The sequence below is a fragment of the Colletes gigas genome, unplaced genomic scaffold (assembly GCF_013123115.1).
Source record: "Colletes gigas isolate AHSC1104 unplaced genomic scaffold, ASM1312311v1 Colletes_gigas_Sc00006, whole genome shotgun sequence".
NCBI lineage: Eukaryota > Metazoa > Arthropoda > Insecta > Hymenoptera > Colletidae > Colletes > Colletes gigas.
In genome coordinates this window covers 4,174,307-4,200,296 of record NW_025106635.1, presented here as the reverse complement: position 1 = coordinate 4,200,296, position 25,990 = coordinate 4,174,307, and the positions used below count along the sequence as shown (strand labels likewise).

Genomic DNA, 25,990 nt, shown 5'->3' with positions numbered 1-25,990 from the left:
ATTTTCACCGCAACAAGTGCACTCGCTAAAGCCGAACCACTCGGTGGATGAATATAAATAGATGCTTTCTAGCTACCGGGCTGCTCCAGAAGTTCCGACATACGCGAGAAACGGGTCCTAATTTCCATTCTAGACGCGCGTCATCGAATTCGCGGACGTGTTTCCGCCCGGGGCGCCGGCAATCGGAAGTCGAGGAGCGTGTTGCGTCCAAGTTTTCAGCGGTACGTACCGCTAAAGTAAGCTGCGCGACGGCAAAAACGAATTAGCTCGGCAATTGGATTAGATGGAAGCCGACTGAGGCCGTCGTTCCGCGAAACGCGCGTTCATCGCGAATGGAAGAATGCTGTTCCCCTCGATGACCGCGCGACGATGACGAGGATGAGCTCGAACCATCGAGACGTCGATGAAACGAACAGGTTGCTTACGATTTTTTGGGAGGGAGGTAAAATGCAAGAAGATAGCGATTTTAAATTTTATTTTCCACAGAAAATTTAGCTTCCCAGCTTGGGTGAAACCGAGTGGTGTCTTTGGGGGTGTTGTACGTCATTAAAGTTGCACTTTGAGATTGTAGTTTCGGTGTCTCTTGTGTCAAAGGCTTTCAAGGTTGCAAGACCTGGAGGACTGACTGATTTAGAGACTGATTTCCACATTCCTGTGTGAGTGTAGCCACTCTTGCCAACACGTAGTTTCTCATCTGCACCAGAACTGTAAACTAGTTTCTAGGTCACCCATACATCCAAACACAGAGTCATTCGCGTCCTACGAATCTTGCGTCATCTTAGCTTCCGCGTATACTATAGTAGTACTCCAAAATCTTTGTAACTGAGAGCAACATCTTTATCAGTGAAAAAAATTTAAATTGTTGAGTTTCGCGATCTAGGAGGCACATTGTCCTCGCGTTAATTAGTCGGAACGTTTGTTACCGGGTTCTCGCGTTAAAGGCTTTGGTGGCCAGCACCCAGAATATTGAATCGTCGAACGAGTCGAATATCGCGTTTGATTGAGCATGGGATCGAGTAATAATATTTGGACAGTACCTCGGATGACCGGGAAGGTTTGCCCGAAGGGTCCGATTGAACGCCTGTCGCTCGAACATGGCTGCATATGTGTCCAATAGTGTCTTCGTCGAGGTTCATTGAATACTGCAGCGTCAGAGTGTGTGTAACCCCGAAAGATAATAAATGAGTCGCGAATTCGTTGATTCGGAATCGCTCCCTCGGTCGATTTTACAATCATTTTGTAAACCGATAGAAATTTCCGCTGATCCTTGGACGAGGCTGTAATCCGTGTATCGTAGATCGAAATTTACCGGTAACTTACAGCGAAACGAATTGTCCATTCACCTGGCAGGCGTTTGTGTTTCATCGAGCAAGATCAACAAGGGTGAACGGGAAAGACTTGAACGAACGACACGAGCACGGGTGATTGTTTACGGAGGAGTAACGGGGAGGGGGTGGCGTTTCATCGGCGACGATAATTAGTGGGAGGCACGTTTAAACCCGTGTTTTGAAGTGACGGTAAAAGGCGAGATACGTATCGAAGACATCTGCAACGAAATATGGTGGTCCGTGGAGGACGGGGGCTCGTGGTTGGCCAGCGATAAGTGACGTCGCGCGACCGATGGGAGGGGCAAAGAGGCTGAAAGTAATAAAAATAAGTAATTACTCGGAGTAATCGGCCACCATTCTGGATTCCCGAGGACCGTGGTCGTTCAATTAGCTGAAAGTGTTCTTTCACTTTCGCGGTTACCGCGGCGACCGTTCTCTCGTACATTTAAGAATTCGTAACCGTGAAGGACGCGATCCGATTTCGCGGAACCGGAAAGGACACCCTGACCGGCGTTTTCGTCGCGGCGAGAGCCGGGGGCCAGCGGCCGCAAATAATCGTAACGAGAGGACCGGGGGGTACCGGCGTAAACGTATTACAGATTGGATAGGCAAAAAAAGGCGGTTTAATAACGCTGACCAACGACAAGCAACGACCAGCCCAGCTGTCCTCGTCGTCATCGTCGTTCTCGTCGTCGTGGAACACGGACAGGGAACGATGGGTGGGGGAAGGCAGAGAGGCGGAGCGTAATAAAAATAAGTAATTACCGCGAGTAATCCTCCCCCTCCGTCCCTGGCCACCTCGTCTTGCCGCCACCCCCCCTCGTTCTCTACGAGAGTCGTTCAATTAACGGGAATACTGTTGTCTTCCCTCACTACGTTTCCCTTCCATTCCCCCTCCGGCAGCCGGAACCCCATCCCACGCCCAGCGTCCGCGAAACCCGCGAAATGTTTCACTCGCAAAGTCGCGTGGAGAGTGCGGAGTGCGCTCTCTGTACGCGGAGCTAGAGCGAGAGAGGGGAGATATCGATGCCCCTCCTTCGCTCACGCCCCTGACGTCCATCTATCCTTCCCCCACCGTGGTCACCCTTTCCGACGATCGTGCGCCATCCCTCCCGCGCTTCTACGCTCCCTTCCCCTACTCCGCCGCGCGGCCATCCCCTCTCTCGATGGTCCGCGTCGTCCCTCTTCCCCCCGGCTCCGAAACTCTGGGCGACGCGCCTCGAACGCTCGCCGCTCTCTCTCTGTCGCGTTGCTCGACGCGACCAGTGGTGGGGGAAGGCTCCGAAGCCCCACTCGCTCGTCTGCCGTCGTGCCGTGCGGTTCGTGTCGTGGCTCGTACGGGTTCTGCGTGTCGCGCGGTGTGCTCACGTTCGACCCGATCCTCTCGCAGCTCTTTTGACAGCGGTTCGCGACCTTCCGCACACGATCGACGGTGTTCCGCGCGACAGTGTGACCAACCATACCACCGGACCGAGTGACACGTCGCTCGTCGCGGCGTGTAGTGTGTTACAACCCCGGAGAGAAGGAACGAACGGAGTGGAATGGAACTGTTGCCCGCTGGTCGCCGGGGCTGCCTCCGTACGACGTCGAAGACCGAGTTCAGTTAACCGGGGATCCAGCGCCAGGGTCGGGAGGCACCTCCTCCGTTCGGAGCGTTACAAGAGTCGTTAGGTGCGGGATTCGCGATACGAAGCGGAGCTTAAGATCAATAATTCGACGAGGAAGACGCGGGCTTTCGAACGAAAGCGAAGGCCTTCGGTGCTCCGGGGCCAAGGCGTCGTCGAGAGTGACAGGACACCCCGAGCGAGGGACGCGTGCCGCGAGGGGGTTTCTCTGGGTGCCGGGTGCGTTGACACCTGTCTCTCGGGCTGAGCTGGACCACTCTCGATCCGTCCCAACGAGGCTCCTAGGAACGATCGGGAAACTCGTGTCGTTGCCGTGGTGTCGATATTGTGCGTCGAGTGTTTGTTTTGTTGTTGTCGTGCCCGCGGGCAGCGTCCACAGCTTGAGGGAATATTACTATCGGCCCGAAAACACAGCCTACGCATGCCGTGGATCGAGGTAAGTGTCCCTGCCACGGACAATCCGTCGACGCGTAACACCGTCGCTGTCTCTATCGTGTTTCCGTTAACCGCGGGGAAGGGAAAAATATGTCGATATCGGGCAGATAACGCTTCGAAAGCCTCGCGCTCGAGGAATTTTGAGAGGCTGCGAACGGTATCGCGGGAACCATCGATCGTTCAGGTGTCCGTTGACAAGTGTCTCTCGCTGGGTCCACGCTCGATCGTGGGCCGAGCGTGTGCGGCTCGCGATTCAACCGGGGTCGAAAGCGGCCAGGAGTCGAACCGTTTTGCCAATGTCGGGGTATATTCGTGCCAACTGGTGGGCACGGGAAGACTGAGAGAAGAAATTTCCGTGTAAGGTCTCGAGGCTGGGGGCACGCAGGCGCGTCCGTCGCCACGTGGTCGAATGGTGATCCGCGGTAGCCGAGGTGTTAACCTTTTTCGAAAATCGAGGATCAGCCGGCTGGCGGAACGAAACTCCGTGCTCGCGGGGGAGGATGTACGGTTGGCAAAACAAGTAGTTAGTTACGTGAGCGCTGGCAGCCCGCCAAACGAGCCTCGAACTTTGAAATTGCGTTCGCGAGGCTTTCTTTCGACGGCGATTATGCGCGCCCGGAGATAGGACAACGAGACGAGAGGGCGAGCTTATATCCCTTTGCCCGTATATACCCGCCCCCTCCCGTTTCTCGTCCTCTTTCTCGCTCCCGTTTCGACCTTTCTACCGTCTTCTTTTCTGTAATTCGCGCGGCTATCGCCGCTGTATCTCCTTTCTGGCGCGGCCAATTAGTTTGCCGGCGCTATCGCGGCTGGTGGCGGAAAGATACCATCGGTTAAAATGTAATTGGGTCCTTATCGAGCCGCGAGCTTACGATTTCTGGACCGACCGCCGCACACGGAGACCCCGATTCGATATCGCCCGGGCGGTTTTTTGCTAACGACGAACCCCACCGCGCCTCCGCCAGGGAAGATCCCCGAAATCAAGGAGACGGTCTCGTTCCGCGAGACGTGGACCAAAGTTCGTCAGCGGAGCCTCGAAATTGCCTCCATCGGGTTTCCACCGTTAATCTCTGGAGAGAAGCTCGAAGCGCACCAACAAAGTGGAAGGAGCGTAGATCGTTCCTTTTATCGAGATTCTACTTTGTTTAACGCGTTTATTTTCCACATTCTTGGACCGTTGGTTCTCGATCTCGCGACCGGGAGAACAGGAACGTTCTAGGCGTCGTTCGCCTTTCGAACGACGTCCAACGCTTGCCAGATCTCGTTTATATTATGTATTTATTTATTTATCTGTGAATTGGAGTACCCTTTCCACTCTGAGGCTATTTGCTAGATTGCACTGTTAATCACTATGAGCTACCTTGGCTCTATACATCTTTGGTCTGAATAAAAGATTCACCGGGAGACCTACTCAGGACAAATGACCTTGGCATTTAAAATTTTAAAGAAGATTAAGTGTTAGTCTCTGTTTCTATACCGAGGTGCCAAGAAAAAAAAGATCTACAGAGACATTTGAATTAATATAATTTTCTCCAAAACGGAAACAACGAAGAAAGAAGCGTAAATTAATCCACGAATCAAATTTTTAAATGGTTGAGGCGAGGTGCATCGAACGATAGAAGCGCGGTGGGGGGATTACGCGATTGGCGATTATATTCTAACAATACTACACGTCTTCGATATCGATTAATTGGATCGCAGATATCCCCCGGGTTATTACAGAGGATATCTGGTGGCGTTTTTTTCGCCAGAACGGTCGTCGTGCCGGACTATTTTTGACGAGCACACGTCGTCGCGACACTATCGATAGCATAATTTACCTTGGCGCGAACGCGGCGCGATAAAGTATTCCCGCGGCGGTAATATCTCGACTCCGGGGGGGTTATTTTGGTTTGCCGAGCTTTGAGACGCGTTGTTTCGTCGTGGCTGAGTATGCACGTGAATTTAGAGCGATCCGGTTGTCCGGGACACGGGCATCTTGGTGAACGATGCCTGAATCGAGGCTGCGGTTCGAATTTCCGCGACACGATTGATAGAATAGTGGAATACCAGAGCTGACCCACTGCAGTTTCCCTTCGTTTCATCAACGATTCATTTACATCATCCATAAGAACCAGGTTTGTGATATAAAATAAGATGGATTTATGTGAGAAGACTGGAGTCTGTGATTTCTTAAAAATGGTTCAGACGTGAACGAATTTTGTAAATAATTAGTACGTAATTTATAAACTATTTAAACATATCTCAAATCTCTTTTGAAATCTATGTGTTATGTAATATAAGAAGATAAGAGTAGATGTAGACTAGCAGAAAGTGCAAGAGATATTTAAATCATGTCAAATTCATTTGGTCCCAAAGGCCAGTTTGCACTTTGCAATGTATAGCAATTTTACAGGCAATTAATAATACTCCTAAACTGCGTCCAAAAGATATCGATTCCCAAGGTTGCAAGACTGTAGGAACGAATGGCGTCGAATTATCTCGTTTGTTTTGAAACTCGAAGGACACTATGTTTTTGTTTGCACTGTAAACTACGTTCGTACCATTCGAACGAAATAATTGTTAGCTCGTAGCATGCTTCTGTAGATTAAAGTTATAACGATGTCTCTGACAATAATTACGATCGCGAATAGAGCAAACGTGGGAAGAAATTATTTCCAACGAGATATTTGATAATAACTTTCATTCCTTGTTCGAAAACGTTCTCCAGAGAGGACTTGTGTTTGTTCGTAAGACTCTCCGCAAGGACCGGTAGGTAAAAAATGTTTACGCAAGTAGTAAATATTCAGGGAACGTAGGAAATTTTTTCGTCCCGACTTCTAAGAATATTTTCACTTTCCCTGAAACGAGTTCGCCAGATACTTGAAACGAGTCGAGCGTACGCTCGCGTGTATACACTCTTGATACGTCCAGGAACCAACGATGAAAAAATAACTTTGGTATCCATTTCCTTCCATCGTAGCCAGAACGGGCCTGCGTGAACGTGCAAAAGTCGAATTCGCCGACTCATTGTTCCCCGTGTCGTGTTCGTTAATTGGAAAGTTTGACACCTGAATGAGATCGTAAAAATGTAGCCCCTGCCGGACGAAAAAAGGCGCGAAAATGGTCCTCGGGTCAACGGAGAGGAATGGGGTGGGGGAGACCAACGTCGTAAAATAATAAATTTTTGTCCTTGGCCACCCTGAAACCCATAACCAGTCCCTGTAACCTGTCAAACGGTCGACCCAAATATTTTGGAAGCGTGAATAGAGCTCGGGGTACCTGCTGGACCCCAGAAACCAGAGATTTTGTCCTAGAAAAGCCCCATCCGCGTTTCTCGTTACTGGATGATCGAAGAAATAAAATTAAATAATTACTACGACTCCAAAATTATGATTTTAGATAATCAGAAACTACCGCAAACCAACTCGATTCGAATGTCTTTTAAATGCAAGTTATTTCGAATTAAAGTGTTGTCAAAGTTCTTCCAAAAAAGAAAAATCCCCGCAAGGTAGCCAAGTATTAAGGACTCTTGTTTGTCGTTCGATTACTCCGCGAGGCAATAAATATCCGCAGGGCGTAGCAATAACAAGCGATCTTAATGCCAACCGAGTTGCACGAGTCGATATTTATTGCTTGATAAATTACAAATTTCTCCCCGCTGTACGTATTTCGGTGAGGTTCGAGAGTCAGTTTTTGCTAGGAGCACGTTTCGTTTTGTACAGCCGGGCAACGCGTAGCGAAATAAAATGTCGGGCGTACGAGTAATCGCGGAATTAATAGGAAACCGGTGTGCAAAGTCGCGACCAGTTTTTAAATCCCACCCGTTCGCGTTCGCGCTGGTGCAATTCAATTTCGAGTTACGTCTGCCGTCTCGTAGGGCGCGTTCGCGTCAAATGAAATTCAACAATGGGTCCAATTAAGTCCAATTAGAAACGTATCGCGGCATAGAACAGCTGTCGCGCGAGATAAGCCGTAGCCTCGCCGCGCGTCAGATTAGGCGTGATTATTGCTTCGAACTTGATAATATTGGAAGCGTTGCGTACGCCGTTCCATTTGGACAATTTGTTCGCCACGATTTGGCATTTCGAAAGGAAACGTCCTCCATTATCGCGACGTTCGATAGATAGAGAAAATCAATATCGAGATTTCTAATATTAAGAGGCTCGTCCATTATTCGATTTCAATTCCCGTGTATAATTTATAGCGTATCTAAACCGAATTATTTTTAGAGTTTTTGCTTATTTGTTTGTTCGTTCCGGGCAGCAGAAAATCTACTGGACCGATTTTAATTAAACCACCATTCTGGTCCTGTTCTGAAACTTTTTTGTTCCGTACCAATTTTCGATATAATCGATAATAACCTATATATCTGACCCTTTCGACCATTAATACCATAAAAGGGTAGGCAGAGAACCTATTAAAACGAAAAGCATTGTATAGTAGACGATATTTAAATTATTTTTGTATTCATATTGAATTCGTGAGTTCGAGTATTTGAAATTCGAATGTATTTTTAGAAAAATGGAAACTTAAAGCCATTATCGTGAATTTTTTGGCTCCCCGAAGGTTCCGTGAATGAGTAGTCTCTGCCCTAGCAAATTATAATAACAGGACACCCCGTGCATATGGCAATTTCAATCTCCCTCGACCTAGAACGAACATTAATAACATGGTTATTAGTTTCATCATAACCAGGTGCATCGTTTGATGAGCTTCTTGCAATGGAATTCTTATCAGGCCACTTCAACGCAGTCATGTGCTACAAAGTAATAGTACAGTTAATTGTTATGGTAATACTGTGGATCTTTTGTTCGCTAACGATGACAGCTGTAGACGTGGCTCTGGATCTTCTGCACTATTGTGTGATACCTTTCACTCCGCCATTGTTGCTACCTTTAACAATCCTAAGACTGAATTTATCAAGTACCGCTTACCGTCCTCGTTTTTCGTTAATAAATACCCTGCAATTTAACACCCATCCGAATACGAATCAACAACTTCTTGTACACGTTGCTCGAAATCACAGAATTAAACAAACATACGCGAAAAGGTATCCTACATCGGTCGAATAAGGAATCAAAATAGAAATGTATGAAGATTTAATTAGCAGACGACATCAGACAGGATTCAATCTATCGAGATATTGAACCGGAAGTCTCTATATTGGACGATGTATGCGAAGTTATTTGGAAATTTGTAGCTATTAAATCGAGGACGATATTAGATTCGAATCATTCTCCTTGCCCGTTACCTTATCCTGATTTAGAAATTAATATTAGTGAGTGCTACGTGGTGAGAATAACCACGAGCACTTTCGTATCCGGAACGTTATCGTTTGTTTTGGGGTTTTGCTCCGTTTCCTGTCCCTCAGGTGTTGGTCTCATCAACATACGGAACAAAATGGGGAGAGAGAGAGAGAATCGGGGAAAAAGAAGAAAGGTTTTTCGCGTCTCGTCCTAGACACGCCGGAGGACTCATCGATAAAGCTGCCTGGCGGTAGTGATGGGATTCGAATCTGTAAAATGGCGGAAACGTCGAACAAAATTCCGTAGTCTAACACACTCGAGTCTTGGTAGTCTCTTTAAAATCGACAACTACCTTTGCTGAATTCTAGTCGTTTCTAATTTTTCTTTACACGATATATAAAACATAAAGAAACGCTCGAGTGTTGGATTTAAATAGCGAATATCTCTGACTGTTCAAGAGACAACCGTCAGGCATCAAAACTAAGGAAATTATGTACCCCGGGAGACTCTCCGGACGGCGATCAATTTCACAGGGAACGATTTCTATTCTCGGATGGGGCATATTTTTCCCCGAACCGCATCTTACTGGCCACGTTTCAGCGACTCGAACTTATTATCCCGGATAGTGGCGTTTCTCTCTCTCTCTCAGTCTCTCTGCGGGCTAGAGCAGACGTCTTGTCGTACGAAAGTGGCAGTTTGCAATTAAACGACGATGTTATCGTAAAGGACCTGTAGGTCGGTTGAATGTACATGGCAGCGAATTAAAATGTAAATACTTGATTAAAGTTAATCCCAGCCAGGTGAATAAACCTGCTGTACGGGAGACGGGAGAATGAGAACGGCACGGGGCGAGGGGGATGAGGGCTGTAGATGCCGGAGGGAAAGGATGAGGGCCAGAGGGAAGGGGGTGAAAAGAGAACGAGACAGCCACGGTGCCGGCGGTCCTAAGGGGTGGTTTTTATTGCCGGTTTTTATTAGCTGAGTAGGTGTACTCCATTCTACCCCTACCGTGTCTACGGGGTTGCCCCTCTGTCTTCTCCTCCGGCTGTGTCTAACTCCCCTCCCCCCCCCCTTTCCCCCGTCTCTCCGCGCCCTCCTCCACCCACCCCCCCTTTTTCCTCCCACTCTGCGGAACGAGGCCGGCGCGACGCGAGGGGCGAAGGGTTGATTAAAACTAACGTTGCGCCAAGAATTACCCCGTGAGATTGAAAATTAAATTAATATACAAAACCCCTGGCCACCGGGGCTAATTAGTTATATGATAGTAATTAAAAGTTAAGTATATCTTGGGAGGAGGAGGAGGAGGGGACAAACATCGTTCCTGCGAAGCGAGAGCACGCGGGTTGCAATCGGAGCTGGGTAATCGATATAGGCGCTTGCAAATGTGTTGGCTCTTCGTTTCTTCCATCGATTTGCCCTTTCGGGAGATTAATTATAGCTTTTTTTAATTGAATTATACGAAGGAACATCTTTGACCTCATCGAGTAAAAATCGCCAGCATAATTTGTATTAAAAAATGTTTAATGAAAATTGAACTATGTTGTGTGTTAAAATAATACAAAATAGCTAAAAGACCGAACGTAATCGTACGTGCCAGTATTCCTGGAGGGTTGGAAGAACTGATATTATGGTGGTTGGTGGAACGAAGTTAGCATTGAAGCACAGATCGATACCATGTGGGACTCCAAAGTATATCTGCGTGTACATCGTGCTTATGGAATCTCTGTGTAGCGCAGAGTGCTTCTGAACACATCGAATGCCATGTCATTTATTTACGAATTACATTAAATTTTCAATTTGCATAGGAAGCCTGACTATTCCTACGCGATTCCATGTTTAAAGTTTAAATTACTCTCGATTTTCGTCTTATTTTCGCACGACCTCTTAAAAATTTCTCCGGCAACCGAACACCTTGCGAAGTCACGGGAAACGCGAAAAAGAATGGATCTTTTTGACAGGAAAAAAAACGAATTCGCCCTTAAATCGCGGACGAGAGCGTTTTCGTAACGCGCGTTTAATGGGTGCTGGGATATTAAATACGCGCTTAATGAGAGTGTTGTATTATGGTTGAAACGTGGCCGGCTAATAAAAAATTTCGCAGCGCGTGTTCGGTCGCCGCGGAAACTTCGACAACGTTCTGGAAGTAATTAGAAAATAGTTGAAGTCTCTATAAATTTTCATTAAGCGCATAAAAGGGAATCTCGTTCTGCGGTTTCGCGGTTAAATTTCGCGCGGGGAACACGCACGCTTGTACAGTATCGAACAAATAATTTTCTCCGGGCATTTTCGATATGGGATTCGCTGACGTTAAGCCAATCCAATGGAATACCTTGTCGGATTTAACGATCGAAAAATGAGTTTAACCCTCCCCCTCCCCTAAAAGAAACTCGGGGAACCATTCGATTTTTTATTTATCGAAAAATTAATGATTCCTTTCAATTACGTTAAGCGCGATTCAAACAAATAATCGAGTATTTCGCGTTCGCAGTTTCATTACGTTTAATGAATATCCATTATTTTTAATGAATCCTCTAGAGGAGTCGTTCAGGGGCTTGCGTCGATTCGACAAGTTTTACGGAACGTCGGCGAGAAACGTCGATAACGCGCACTGTAGCGGCCATTCATAATACTTACGTGCAGCGTTTCGTCTAATTCGGACATCGACTCGCAAGAAATATTGCTCGCGACAGCGCCAATCAGGCTTAGAAGCAAAGTTGGGCGAAATGTTTAATGCACGAGCTACGTTCGTAAATTAGAATTCGTTGATTCTACGCGTGGTTCAAAAGGCGTGCTTTTTACATCTGAAATTTTTGAATGACAAAATTTGTAAAAAAGAAATACCTTGAAAGGGGAGCCCCCGCGTAGAATCCTTTCATCGGGCCGCGTAACGAGGCCTGGCTCGACGAATGAAACCACCCTCGCTTTGAAGTAAGATCCTCCGCGTCGCGGAACGCAGTTGCTCGGAACGCGTTTTCAATATCGCAAAGGCCCACCGTCCGCAGTCGATTATTCCCGTTCGATACTTGGCAGAAATTTTTAAGTATATTAGGAATACACTGGCTGCGCCTGAATTATTCGAATGCTTTCAAGAAATTGCAGGATGCATTAGCTTACATTACGCCGCTTCCATTACATTATGAATATTACTCCCGCCGTATATCGACGAGGAAGCGGATCCCGCCCCCGCCTTGCCGCATCGGGTTTTATTATTTCTTGCGTTTCAGACGCGCCATTCGCGAATTACCGCGTTAACGGACCCGATGCGAGATTTAACGGGTCTATTCCGAGCAACGCGTATCGCTACCAATTATTTAATCACCGCTTTCCACCGTATCGCTACGCCGTAAAATAGTATTAAACGTTACCTTTCCACCCTCTTCGCGAGCAAACATTACTCGACATTACTCTTGTCGCGGGACTGATTTTTCCTTCGCGAACCAATTCACCCTCTATTACTCGACTCGCCTGTTATCTACATTTCATTTTAATTAATATCACTGTACTTGACAGTAGGATGGGTTGAAATTTATATTCCAAGCTATATCTTATTATTTTCTTTTAAAAGCCAAATGTGATGTAGTCCAAAAATTGGAATATCATTTTTCTCAAGCGAAGGGGGGTTGAAAATTTGGGAAACCCTAGCCTAAATTATTCTCAAAGCGTTCCAGCGGCGCAATCAATAACGGAAATACGCGGCCGGTGGTGGCTATCAAGATATTTCTGTCCCAGAAAGTGTGTCCGGCAAAGAAGGCTGTCCCGATTTAGGAGTCGATTTAAAATAAGTACATTGGCAGAGTGTACGGCGGTTGTGTGCTTTCAGGCTGCTTGGACTGCCCCCCCTCCTTTTCTTCGGGATGCCTTGGTGCATTAGCTTGAATACATCCATGAATATTATCCCGTACTTTGGCGAGGCTGAGAAGGGTGTCTGGACACGTAGGGGAGGGGTAGAGGCCGTCGAGGGGTCGGACGGTGTATAAGGTATAAGGTAGTCCATTAGCGTTAATATTATAAACGTTAGCTGCCCTCTGGCCATCCCCGTAACATACTCACGTGCGCCTGCGCTCTACCTTCTCCGTTCCTCTTGCTCCCTCGCCAGCGCCACCACCACCCCCTACATTCTCCTCCTTTCTCTCCTCTCCATTTCAACGACCGTTCGTACTTTCTGCCCCCCTCTCTTCTCGCGACTCGTTCCCTCTTCGTCTCATTCATTCACCCCGATCGCCTCGTCTCGTTCCCTCCGACGTCCACGGTGTCTCTTTCTCTGTTTCCCCTCGCTCGTTCGTCCCCCCTCTCTCTTTCTCTCGCTGCCTATTCTCGTCCTTACGCTCATCGTCGTGCAAACAACACACGCTAATATACCTCTCGGCTGCATAGAGGGGCGCGAGCGAGCGAGCACGACTATACACGACGAACCTCTTACTTAGGTGTTCTGTTACCTTACTTTATCCCGGAGCCACGGTCTACAGGGTGACCGGATTGAGATCCGACACCGTTCGCCTCGCGACAGGTGGCCGATCCACCGAACGCGTCGACCTTTTCTATTAGGCCAACGTCGAAGCGGGATCCTCGGGGTTGGGATCCCACCGAACGCATACGAGTGTGTTAACCTCTTAGAAACGGTGCTCATATACTGGCAATTCTTTGGACATTAGGAAAATCGATTTCTTTAATATGTGTGTAGCAATTGGAATAAGATTTGCACGTTGGGGGAAGTAACTTTTAGGTACACGTTAGTTTCCCTGATGATCGTGCTCCAAAAAGTACTTTTCGTTAATGCTTCTATATTTTTGAAAAATACCATAATTTGAACGAGGTTGAAGGAGGTTCGCGTAACAGATATGTAAAAATTATTACATCGATGGCTTTGCAATCCGCATGGAGTACATCGATTTCTTGTTAAATTCACGTTTCCATATGATACAAGCAGCCCTTGGCTGTTCCTTTATGCTGTACAAATATCATACCTTCATATACTGTATAAATTTGTTATAACGAATATTTTTGTTTACTGTATGTCTCTAGATTCAATATCCTGTCTGCACAAACGTTGTACATTCATGCCAAAGGACGTACAATATTCGTATAGAAATCATCTGACCCCATACACATAGCATGTCCATCAATGTAGTATATCGGTAACAATTTGTTTCTCTGTGCTTGGAAATAAAAGATTTTCTTCCAATTTAAAGAAGTTACACAGACCTAGGTAGCTTTAAAATAATAGAAATTTATTTTGTGAGTTATTATAACACTTTTAACAATTGCTGCGATATTGCCTCTTTAAATGGTTTTTGAACGCGAAGTTTGGCCTTGGCTACGTGACAGTTGTTTTCTTCTAACAAATACTGGTGGCAATTATCCATACAAAGACGTCGAGCCTTTGTTAAACACAGACGTTGCAACATAAGCTGCAATTTAACTTTCTGTTATCGAAGGTTTCCAAATTTATGTGCTGTTATCGTTAGAACCTAGAATTTAACGACTCCAAAATAGCTCGTACGAGTCCAAGCGAACACCGAGTCCGGTTGGGGGTAGGTTTAAAGAGGGTTAACTTTTCGACAGCTAGCAGTGTTCATCGATCCGACCAATTTCCACGGTGGTTGTGTCAGGTTTCGCGCAACGTTTCACGATTCCTGGAGGATCGTCGGTGCGCCTTTCTCGATTTCAGGCCAGGCACGAGCAGACAAAGCCCAGGTTCGCGGTCACGGGTAACGTGTCCATAACGATGCTCGACCGCGTAAAGAGGAATCAACGCGTACAAGCTATCGCGAGCTCTATCCAGATAATCTGTGCTTACGCTCCTCTCGAAAAGCTTCTCCGAGGCAGACTTTGTACTCCCATTTCGCGCTATGATCCATCGTTAGAAGGCGGACCCTGGCCGCTGAATTAGCGAAATCCTCTCGAATCGGAGTAGCCTGAAAGGTACCCGGCCCCTTAGAGCTCCATTAGTATACATAATAATAAACAACAATCGCACGGTTACACGCGAAATTAGGAACCTCTTAGCCAGAGAGCGTCCGGGGATAGTGGACAGTGTTCTGTTGCGGACGATGTCGCGCGGGTATTCCCCAGAAACGTCTAAAAGCCACCGCGTTCTTATTATTCTTCCTTTCTTTCAGCTGGGAATGTGGTTTCCGAGGCGCTTTGAAAGCTCGCCGTTGCCATGGCGATCGCCAAATCTGCGAAATTTAGTCTGCTTGCTTGTTTCGAAACCAATCTAGACTTACTCGACCGTTATAAAAATAAGCAAAACTAGAATTTAAGGGTCTAAACATGGTTACTATCTCGTATCGTGAATACTAATCCAAATGGGTGTTCGTACGCCCAGAGTTCGCGAGTTCAAATCCCCGTGTACCGAATTACAGTTTGTACTTTCTTTTTTTTTAGTTTGTTTTACTACTGCACTGCACAAGATGCTAAACATTATACATGCATTGGAAACACGAAAACACTCAAGCCCACGAACACGCAATAAATTCTTGCTTGTCGCAATCACGCTGTTCCCTTTTTAATTCTTCCAGGGGAAGCAACTTCGTTGACGTTACAAAGCATTTCCCTGGACGAAATTAATTTTGCAGCATACAAAGTTGTTGCAGTTAAAAATTAATTCCCCCTTGCAGACGAAAAAAAAGAAATTCCCTCGCGAAGAAGAAGTAATAAAATGATCGTGGAACTCGAGCCAATAAAGTTAGATCTAAAGACGGTTTTCCATTAGAATATTAATTGTGTTTTTTTTAAATCGCTTTATTGTGTTTGTGTGTCGCGCGAAGGTAGCAGAGTCTCTGTAAAAAAATGACTCGATAACGTCGATCTTCTTTACGGCTTGTCAGACTATCAATCATCATTTAATGCTAAACAGCAATTAACGCTGAACCTCGTCTGTGTACCATGATCTAAGTTGCTTGTCCGTGGACGTTATTACCGTGCGACTATCATTACTCTGTGTACGGTGTAATAAAGTCAATATTGTTAGTGTCTGTCAGTTAGATTTAAGACTGAAGTTAGCTTTTAAACATTAAACACGCTTGAATATTTTACCCAGCGTAAACCCATGCCCGAGTTGCAACGTCGGTATCGAGCTCTATCGCCTGTCTAAGCAAACGTGGCCGAGTAAAAAGAAGTCTTAATCTCCGATCCGACGCGAAGATAAATTTCACGTGAAAATTCCACCTTTACGAACGATCATCCACGATCGTTTCCCCCCTATTAAAATAGGGGTTTCACGCGTTATGAAACGCCCTGTAAATTAATTCAAGGAACGGAAGGCTATCGAGCTGGGGAGAGAAGGGTCGGCTCTAATAGCAATTCAACTTGTATGTCGTTCGGTGGCCAACGACTTTCGTCTAATACATATCCATGCTGTCAGTTTCAGTTGCAATCGTTTTCAATTCCTTGTTCTATTTTTCCCTCCGTTCGTGGAGCGATTACGTGCGTCAGTTCGATACCGCGGCAACGTTAACACACGGAGGGTTAATACCAGAAAGAATCCAACCTCCCCCCATCCCCACCCTCTGTTCCTTATCGGACACAATATACTTCCGCTCTCGAGGCGCATTCACGATCGCTATAGCCACGCTATCGGAGCCACTCTCAATCCCCTTTTGCTCGGGCGCTGGGAGCTTCCACTATTGGGAAAAGCGAGAAAGTGGATTGAAACGCGGGGGAAGAACAAGACGGATAAGCGTGACGCCACTCGGAGCAATAACGTTAATTGCTGTAATTTCAATTGCCACGGATTCGCCGGCCACTCCAGCCATTTTACCGATTTGACGGGAATCGAAATACCGAGGAGGACGCGTCGTCTCGTACACACGGTCACTCGATACATTTTCAGAACGTTTCAATCGCTAGGCGGACGGGGTTCAGTTCGCAGGCGCGACGCGGATCGTTAGCGAGAACACGGTGTTTTCATTTTTGTATTTTTATGTCGTCGCTACCGATCGGTGTAGAAGTAATTGCTTAGAAGCTGTCGCAAATAACGACCGGCGCCTGTTAGACATACATACGCGTTAGGAAGACTGCGAGGAAATTGAAATATTCTTGAGATCCATCGTACACGGTCCCGGGCATTATTATCGTCGTCCGCCATTTAATCCCTAGGGTCTCGAAAGAATATAATATCCAAGGTAATGGTTACATTTTATTCCCATAATAGATACCGACGTGTTTGTTCGATGGAACGATTATTATTTTCTCAACATTTACGTGGCAAAATAAGTCGAAAATGTGGAACACTATTTTTCCTCACGATGCTTCGTTTTCGAGATATTCGAAAATTTGTGCCGCGTCTGTTCGGTACTGTCTGTTTCTACTTCTACCGGTGTCCAGTCTACGCTGCACGCGCTGCCCATATTTCCTTAGGCTCGATTTTCTCGGGAACCAAGCTACGTAGAAAAAAGTTATGCTTTTTCTTTTCGACTTATTTTTTCACGAGGAATCATTCCCTCGTTGGTTGTACCACGAATAACGGAGGTTATCGAATTTCCAGCAAGAAAGTTGGAATTCTACCGACTGTTTTCTTAAAATAATCACGAAACAAAAATCTACGGTTCCCTTTATCGAAGAATCGGACTCTCTCGTTTACCGGAATCCCGAAGCACTTGAACAACGATCCGACGTTACGAACAAAACCAAAACCGCCCAACACCCCGTAGACGAACACGGTCGATCGATAGACCGGCTGCGACCTTGTCGCCCGGCAAGAAGCTGCATCGAAACTATACATCATTCTTGTTGGAAAAATCCTATTTTGAGAAGCACTGATCGCATCCTTGGGGCGGAGAAAAAGGTATTGGCCGCGGACCTTCTCCGCGTCAGAGGGGGGGGGAGGGCGAAAAAGGACGAATCAAGGAGGAATCGTAATTTATGGATTCGTGTGTCGTCGACGAGGTACGACCGACCAGCTCGAGTCCTTCGCGTTATTTATCGTTCGTCTGGCCGGAACGGTTTTTGCCTGAGAGCAGTCGTTCGGTCGGTCCGTCAGCTTCGATTTCCCGGGCGATGTCTGCGCGACCGGAGAACCTCTGGCCGCGCGTAGAATCCTAAGATCTCCTCTGACGTCTGCTTAATTAATTACCATCCGCGGTTTTAATTAGCTGGGGCTTCTACCTTCTCCGTCCTCTCCCATTCCCTCGTTCCCTGGTCGTGGAAAACCATGCGGAGGGCTAGCTACGGCCGCTCTTCGACTCTCCTCCACAGGCAAACGGTCCCATACACACGGACGCGAACCGACCGTGACATGTCCACACCTTCAACACGCGCGCCAGGTGCCGTCGACTACGCTGTCCTTCGCGTACGCATAAACGCGTAACCTGCGACGCGGTTGGCGCACGCAACGCAGATACGCGGCAACGATAAACGTCGAAACGTCGGGGTAAGTCGAGGGATACAAGGAGGATTTAGCTGTCGTCGTGTTCGAGCCGCGTGTGCACCGTTATCCGGGAAATAATGCAGTTTTGCGAACTTCGCCCGCGTCCACTCGACCGACACCTTCGCCAGGTGCGGGTCTGATCGGCGACAGACTTGTTCCTTGACCCGAAATTATGAAATTTCAATTTAACATACGTCGAAATATCTCTGTGCATTTTTATCGTATTTTGCATCGTCGTAAACATCGGAGGCAATATCAGCGTATTCTGTATGGATTAAATGAAACCCGTTTGCAAAACACACGGTGTTGGGAATATCGTTATTAGAACTTGTAAATGTAGATAGTACGATACAAGACCCGAGCAATAAGTTATATGGTGACGTATGGGTTGAAATATACGATGGTGGCTGATAGCCACTGGTTGACGCAGTCACGTATGCGTGACCGCGGCCGTTAACGTCTCTGTTTACTTGTTTCTTCACTGTCCAAACATCTTCCGAGTAATTAGTCGACTAATAGATTATCAAAGGCCTGCACGAGTCTAGAGATATGTGCTTGAATCGGAAATCTGTCCCGGTTTCAAGCGACACAAATTTAGTTCGCCAATTCACTTGGAAACCAAGATAATTCCGTTACTCAAATCCGGGGTAAAAATCGTCGCTCGAAAGGGGGGTACGAGCGATTTCAAGAATCCGTGCGGTGAATAGCAGCAGTTGGTCCGCGCCAGAAGCGGAGGGTCGGTTCGAGATCGATCAAATCGAAGGGGGCGGCGGAAACGCTAACAACCGAGGTTCATTTACCGAAAAAGGTAACCGAAAGAGGCGGAATGAGACCGCGTAGGGGACGAGCTAGGAAGAGGCAAGAAACGGTTTTGAGGGGGGGGGGGGAGGTTGTGCGTGGTGGAGGGGCCCGCCCGGTAGAAAGGGTACACGGGCACGCAACAATACAAAGACAATGTGTTTGTTGCCGATTAGCAGAAGGACGAGGTGAGGTTTTTACGAGAGCTGGAGGTAAGGTCCGTGGACGGGGGGGGACAGGGGTGAGGGTAGGAGGCACGCAGTCGTTTACAGCCGAAGAGAATCGGGGCCCGTGGCTTAAATGACCCCTCTCTCTCCGTCCGCCACCCGCGGCTTCCCCACCTGTGTCAAGATTTACGGCAATTCGCTTTTTGCCCCCTTTAAGAGCTTTCGTATTATCTTACTGCCTCTGTTGCTGCTTCCTCCGCGAGCGAACGTACTTTGCCTTTTCCTTCGACCGGCTACGCCCCTCTTACCCCCCTCGTACGGCTGTCTCTTCTCTGTATTCGTTTCTCTTCGTTGTCTCCACCTCACCCCTCACCCCTTTGCACCGCCGCGTCCTCCTACTTCTCGTCTTCGATACGAACGAGTATATTTGCTCAGGTAAGAACCAGCGGATACAGGTGTAACGCAGACGCGGACACAACGGAACACCTGAGTCCGTAATTATTTCGGGACAACCAGGCCTTCGAGGCTCTCTCTCTCTCTCGCTCCCCCTCCGACGCACGGTGACTTTAATTACGTCAAATTCGATTTTCAGGTTTTGATCGTTCCCAAGGATACACGGGCGCCGTTCGATTTAATTACAAATCGGGTTTCGCGGCGACGCAGGGGTAATATTTCTGCCACGTGTTCGAAAAGATATCATCGGCTTCTTCGAACTCGTACAGCTTCGGTGCCTGGAGGTCTTTAAAATCGGCCTACCTGCAAAATTGTTAATAAATCCACTTTTGAGTGGACAGTTCGAGCAAGTATCTTACACATTTTTAAGAATTTTCTGCTACTGTTTGAGCCCCAGAGAAGCTAACAATTCGTAGCCTCCTCTCGTAGAGTAATTGAATAAGAAAGAAACGAGATTCTAACGAGAGATCCAGCGGACAAGTGTTTTACGTTTCGTTTTAATTTATAGCTCATTGTTCATTAGTACGCGTTTGTTCACTCCGTATAAACGATCCCGAACGTTGTGTAATTCGTAGATAAAGGAACGAGGAAGAAATGTAACAAATGTCGGTCGAAACTCGTAAACGGTGAACATTTTGTTCGTTCTTGGCGGTCGGATTCCACCTTGAAATCTATCGTTTGATGGTTCGTTCCACCCAATTCCATAATATATCGTTAACACATCCACGTTTCTCGGCGTTTAATTACTATCGCAATTCCTTTCAACGTTATGGTAATGGCAGCGCTGTAAGCATCGCGTTATCGTCTATCAGCATAAATCTTATTATTCTAATGCTGTTATTACGATCCTAATCTGCAGGCATCCGAGCGTAGACTCTGTTTTTCTGTCTTTCTTCGTTCGGCTCGTTTACGGGGTCCCTCTCTTTTTGCACTTCCCCATCTCTTTTAGTTCCGTCTCCATCACTTTTAACCTTGAACTCCCTCGTTACCGTATCACGCTTCAGAGCCCACGGTTTCAAGAAGTTTTAGAGATCCTCGGGGAATCCCATTATGAATCCTGCGCGGAACTGGAGGCACTTGTAAAAACATACGACAGCGATGAAACGAAAATCGTCCAATCAGTCCGCTCCGAGTATTCGATTCCTTCAGGGCGGTCATCGTTGATGATCCAGTCGCTCGAGAATGCACTGCGTGCCATTCTTATTAAAAAATACGAAAATATTTAACAAGCGTAACCGGCTGGGCGCAATATTTTTACATTCACCGGAGGAAAAGAATCGTAAAGTTGGATCAAACTCGCGGAACTAGACCAGTTACTGGTAATATACTCAGAAATCAAGGATTTTGCTATCCAAAGTTCCCCCGATGGTCAACGGCTGCACGCCATATTCAGCGTTCACGATGGCACAAATGTTGGGTCAGTTTGTTAAACAACACTCAACACATTCACCCAGCGTGGTTAATCTGTTATTTATCCAACGCTGCAATTGACGCGAATTTATCGCGCGAGTGTTATTTAACAAATAGGTTTGTGTGAACATAGCAGTTATGCCATCATGAATGTAGAGTATGACAGCACTTCCAGCCATCAGAGGAATTTGCATCACAAAATCCTTGTTTCCTGTAAGCTCTGGCCTGGCTATCGATTAATTCAAATAGATCAACCTTCGGAGCACCAAATGTTCCCGCGTCCAAGGTCATCAAAATGCATCACACTGGTAGCAACGATAGCAGCTAAATGAAAGGGCCGTGTACACAATATCAATTGTGAAGCTACTAAAAAGTATTACACGAAAATCTAAGTGATCTCGTGGTTTTTACCAAATATCAGTCTACGTTTGAGTCAGTTCGAAGCAGTTGTAATATCGCAGGGTAGAACTTGATTTATCGTCGCTCGACAAACCTGAAAATTTTCATCGGAATCAGGGTTGACGAATCATCCCCGATAAAGCCCGAAAATGCCCTACGAGGCATAATTGTCGTTTCCATTCCGATCGCGATGCACCCCCCGACCGCGGCGAATCCCGTCGGACACAATGCTGCGAAGGATACGGGGGACGGGGACGGGCAAAAATTTAATTAGCAAAAGCCCGAAAATTAATTGCGCCCGGCGTCTTATTGTGCTCTGGCCCCGTGCCTCGAAGCGTCGCCGGGGACTCGCGGCGTCTATATACACGGGGAATGTAATATTCGCAACAGCCTATATTCGGGTTAGCAGTCAGGGTGGCCACCCCTTACGTCCACCACCCCCGGACGAGCCATCCCTGGCTTTCTCTATCGGCTTCGCCACGGTACACTAAGCTGTACGTGGCTCCATAGTTCTCTGCACTAAGGGCTACGCTAGCATAGCGACGACAACGACGGGGGTGGCGCGTGCAGGGGGTGGAGAAGATTCTTGGCCGGTGCGCCTCTGCGACAAACGCGCCGGTCGTGGAAGATTTTGACCGTGGGAGGAAAGAGCCCTGCTCCGAAAATAATTTTATCAGGCATCGAAAACAAACAGAGGAACCTAGCGATTTTCCTAAATCCATCATTGTCCGTTGGGCATTTTCTTACTGCAAACAGAAATGGATAATCACACGTTCGACGGGAAAGAAAAACGTGAGAGTCACACGCCTCGCTTCTTGCATAAATTTGACGTACGGGGTACTTGCAACGGGATCGCAATCCTATCGCTTTTTACGTTCTCTCGACTGAAGCGACAGCCTAATTAACTCGGCAGCCATGTAATTAAAAAGCCATTTGAGTTCGACCAGTTTGGAGAACAAAGTCTCGTTCAAACCTCTTCACACGAAATCTGATGGCCCCGATTTGATTGCAGGAAGAGAGGTGGGGCTGTAATCCGAGTCCAATACCTGCCCCTCCCTACTTAAGCTAGCGTTATTCAGGGGGGGAGGGAGTTCATGTTCGTGATCTTCAAATCGAGGAGGTTATAGACTCAAGCCCCCCCGGGTACTCCTGAGCGCTACAAAGCGGAACGCCATTCTCTGACCGTCGAAGGACGTCGATGTGCGCAACGCGTTCGCTCGTTGTTGACGTTGCTATATTAGGCTAGTTCGTGGCGCGTTTGTCCAAAGTGATAAGAACCACGGACACGCGGAATCCTCGACTACATTCAACATTTTTAGTTAGAGTTAGTAACTTAGTTAAGAATCACCTCTCAAAGTTCGTTCGCTGAGCGTGGGTCAGAGGTGACCCACGCCGAGCTTTTTTACCGACCGTTGGTCCAACGAAATATAATTTCGTTTAATAACGAGATCGTCTAAATTCTTCTGGACTGTTTAGCGACGCACGGGGGATGGAAAATAGCTAAGAAGGGGGCACTCGCGTTTCCCCTCGTGGCAACGGTGGTCGGTGACGTTCCCGGTCGCCATGGGGGCTTTGGGTGTTGGTGGTCGCGTGGGTTCGACCTGCCGCGATCGTAGTTGTAATGGCGCGACGGCCGGTGTCCAGGACGAGGGGTGCAATATGACATTATTAATTGCTCGACAATGCCGGCGGGCGTGCAGGCACGGGTCATAGGAGGGGCTGCTCGGCGATCGGTGGCCGCACAGTCGTCCAGCCACGGCGGAAATTTCATTAAGTGGATTCTTATAGACGCGGTTTTCAGATTAACCGTATGATATGTGCCCCGTCCCGGCGCGCTACGCGATATTAGATCGGGGACCGGGGTCTCTCTATGCTCGTTGCCCGATGGCTGGCTGGTTAGACGCGCACAAAGCCTAATGTAAACCCCCTGTCTACTACATCCCCCAACCCCGAGCCCTCTAATATCTGCAGTCTCCTGGTGGCGGTTTCTATGCGAGGCGTCTCAGGAGTTGAGAGATCGCTCCCGGGTGTTCTGGACTGGCCGAGAGCGGGGAACTTTGAGTCCTGTTTTCGGACAAGATGCGCAACGATCGGTTAACACTGCGTTCGCCAAACTTTTTCATCCCCCTAGTCCTTTACAAGCTTGTCATAGAAGCAATAGTAAATGGGGGAAAAATTTAACTGTCTCGAGGGATGCAACTGAGTAATATCTGGCTCAGCTGAGGACTGAATTTCTGGAGGGTTTATTCCAAGTTCCTTTAGAACCCATTTAAATATCGCTAAACTGTACAACATTTCGTAGACGTACGATTTAATATATAAATTTAGTATCCATCCATGGCTAAGGACCATTTTCGTCGTACTTTTTCAATTGAAGAGCGTCCATTGACGAACATATCGTAGAAATTGGAAGAATCGGCGAAGTTATGAAACTTGTAGCCCAATTGTCTATATACTTGAGTACCGTGGGCCGGAAACTTTGAAACCGTTTTTCTCGAAACAACATTTTTCAAGCTGGTTGGCACTGCATCCCAAGATGCAGTTAACCGTATCGCTGAAAACTTTTCACAGATATAAAGTAGAGTTCGACAAGTTAAATGAGATCCCTGGGACTGGGTACGACGTCAGTCCTCGTCATCCTTCCCATAGTCTTACTTCTTTTCAGCAATATCGGATGATACTCGCTGGCTAAATAGACTATAGGCTTGGAGTCTAATCGCCCTGTGTCACCCTCCTCCATTCGCTTTTCCGCGTCGACGCCACTGCCTCGGGGATCTTATTAAACTTCTTGAGCTATACATGGGACCCTCTATCGCGCGAACTAGGATTACCTTTATATAATGAAAACTTCTATAGTTATTGCATAATAGCGGCGTAAATTTCTGTCAAAAAACGAACTCCTTTATCGGGAGAAATACCACGCTATCAGTTCGCGCGATGGTCGTAATTATGCTGAACAAGTTTCTTTGGACTTTTTGGTGAACAGTTTACGCGACAGGTATTTTTAACGATTACGGAAATCGATTAATCGCTAATCGAAATATTCGAAACGGCGGTTGGGGATTGTTTCGTTGGAAAAATTGCTTTTCCCTTGAGCCTCATCGAGCAGTTCGATTAGCGTTAACCATTCGAGTATGCGGAATATTCGGTAAATTTGGCAAATATGCCGAGTACCAAATAGTTGCCGAATATTCGGTGCATCCCTAACAGCAATTAAAGGCAAGGAGATTAACCATGAATGCAGCAACTCGGTCGGTCAAAATTGATTCATTATTGTCGGATTCTCGGGCGGAGAGTACGTTCTACCTAAGATAATGTACACGAACCTGTAGTCCTGTTCTGCCGTCCCATAATCGTGGTCTTAAGTTCCCTTCATTAATGCTATTATTATTATCCCATTAGTCCTATTGTTGCACGTCTGGGTTCTAATAGAGCGCGTCGTGTTTTCGATTACTATTATTTTCCCTCGTAACTCGAGCATTTTACTTTTACTGGCTTCGATAAATACTACATTTTTGTTAGAGTCCCCACGAATATTTTAATAATTATAATCCTTTTTAAAAATACTTCTTTAACGACTGGGACGTTACGCGTAATAATTGTCAACCTCAATTCCAAGCATCGTTATGCCTTCCGTATCTCACGCAGTCAAACGAGACTCAAACCTCAAACGTCCACCGCGCGGTGAAAGACTTGAACTTCAAAACCTTCGTCTTCCTACAGCGCGCCAAAAGATTCATACAAATTTCTTTTCTTAAAGCCCGAGAGACAGTTCTGAATATAGTTTGGAGAACGTCGGTGGATGTACAGTCACAAGCAAAACTGAACGTCACGAATCATACCAAACCCAACGATTTGCTCCAAACCGTACCATACTCGATCAATATTTCCAATTCTTTTATTAAATTTACCTCGTGGACAAATCAGAATTAATCAGCGATCCAGAAATACCTTGGACCACGAAACTGACTTTCGTGCACCATAACTTCCAGTAACATTACGATTTCAGCATACGCGAATGTATTTGGAGGTCTCCGTGCGTAGCGTTCAGTTTTGCTCATCACTGTACCAGCGGTTTAGATTTTTCTTCATTAGTGTGTCCGTCTATATAGCCGACGTTCTCGGCCGACAGCTCGCCGGGGGTGAGTCGGCTAACGAATGACGGGGTGGAGAAGGGTTAGAAGGCCTGCGACGGGAGGGGGCTCTCGTAAGGGGTTGAGACGGCAGGGGGAAAGTTGAAGGTAACCGACACCCTTTCGCAAAAAGTAATTGGTTAATGCCTCGGAAATGAGTTTAGTTCCTTTTTGCTCGGGCAGCGTGTTGCTCCTTTTTCGGCACCTTCGCCGTCCACTCGCCCTTTTTCTCTCTCATTCGGCCTTTTTCTACACACGTACGGCCAGGGCCGCGCGCATGAACTTACAGGACCGGTGTACCCTTGCACGAACGGAAATCTCTCTTTCTTCTGGCGCTCTCGATCCCTCTCGCGCTCGTGTATTTCTCCGCCCGTCCTCGTCCCTCTCGCGCTCGCCCTTTCACCTTCGAAACATTTTTCTCTCTCCGTGGCACTCGTGCCCTCCTCCCTTCGTTCTTCTTCGTCCTCTCTTTCTCTCGCCTTTCTTCTCTTTATGCACGCGTGTATTTTTACGCTCGCTCCGGGGCTCCAGTCACGCTTTGTGCTACATTGTGCGTGCCTTTGGAGCCCCCATTATCCGCGTGTAAAAGTGTCATTATGGCCCGCGGCGCTCCAAGACGCGGAGGAGGAAGAGCCCCACGGAGC

The 25,990-nt window shown here is 47.2% G+C and overlaps 1 protein-coding gene and 1 long non-coding RNA gene across 5 annotated transcripts in view; one reads left to right on the top strand and one right to left on the bottom strand.

Annotated features, from left to right (window-relative positions):
• LOC122396021 (LIM/homeobox protein Lhx9) overlaps positions 1-25,990 on the top strand; it is a 441,838-nt gene that overhangs the window by 266,441 nt on the left and 149,407 nt on the right. For 2 of the 4 annotated variants that reach the window (XM_043394095.1, XM_043394099.1), the window contains exon 1: positions 2,638-3,389. The exons of the other annotated variants lie outside the window; for them this stretch is intronic. The gene's annotated coding sequence lies outside the window, so the exon portion shown is untranslated. Of the gene's footprint in view, positions 1-2,637; positions 3,390-25,990 lie in introns of those variants that run through there. 4 annotated transcript variants of the gene reach the window in all.
• LOC122396022 lies at positions 528-2,216 on the bottom strand. The gene is made up of 3 exons (XR_006259005.1): positions 2,094-2,216; positions 1,038-1,277; positions 528-822 (listed from the first exon to the last, which is right to left on the bottom strand). It is a non-coding gene; the product is annotated as an uncharacterized LOC122396022 (long non-coding RNA).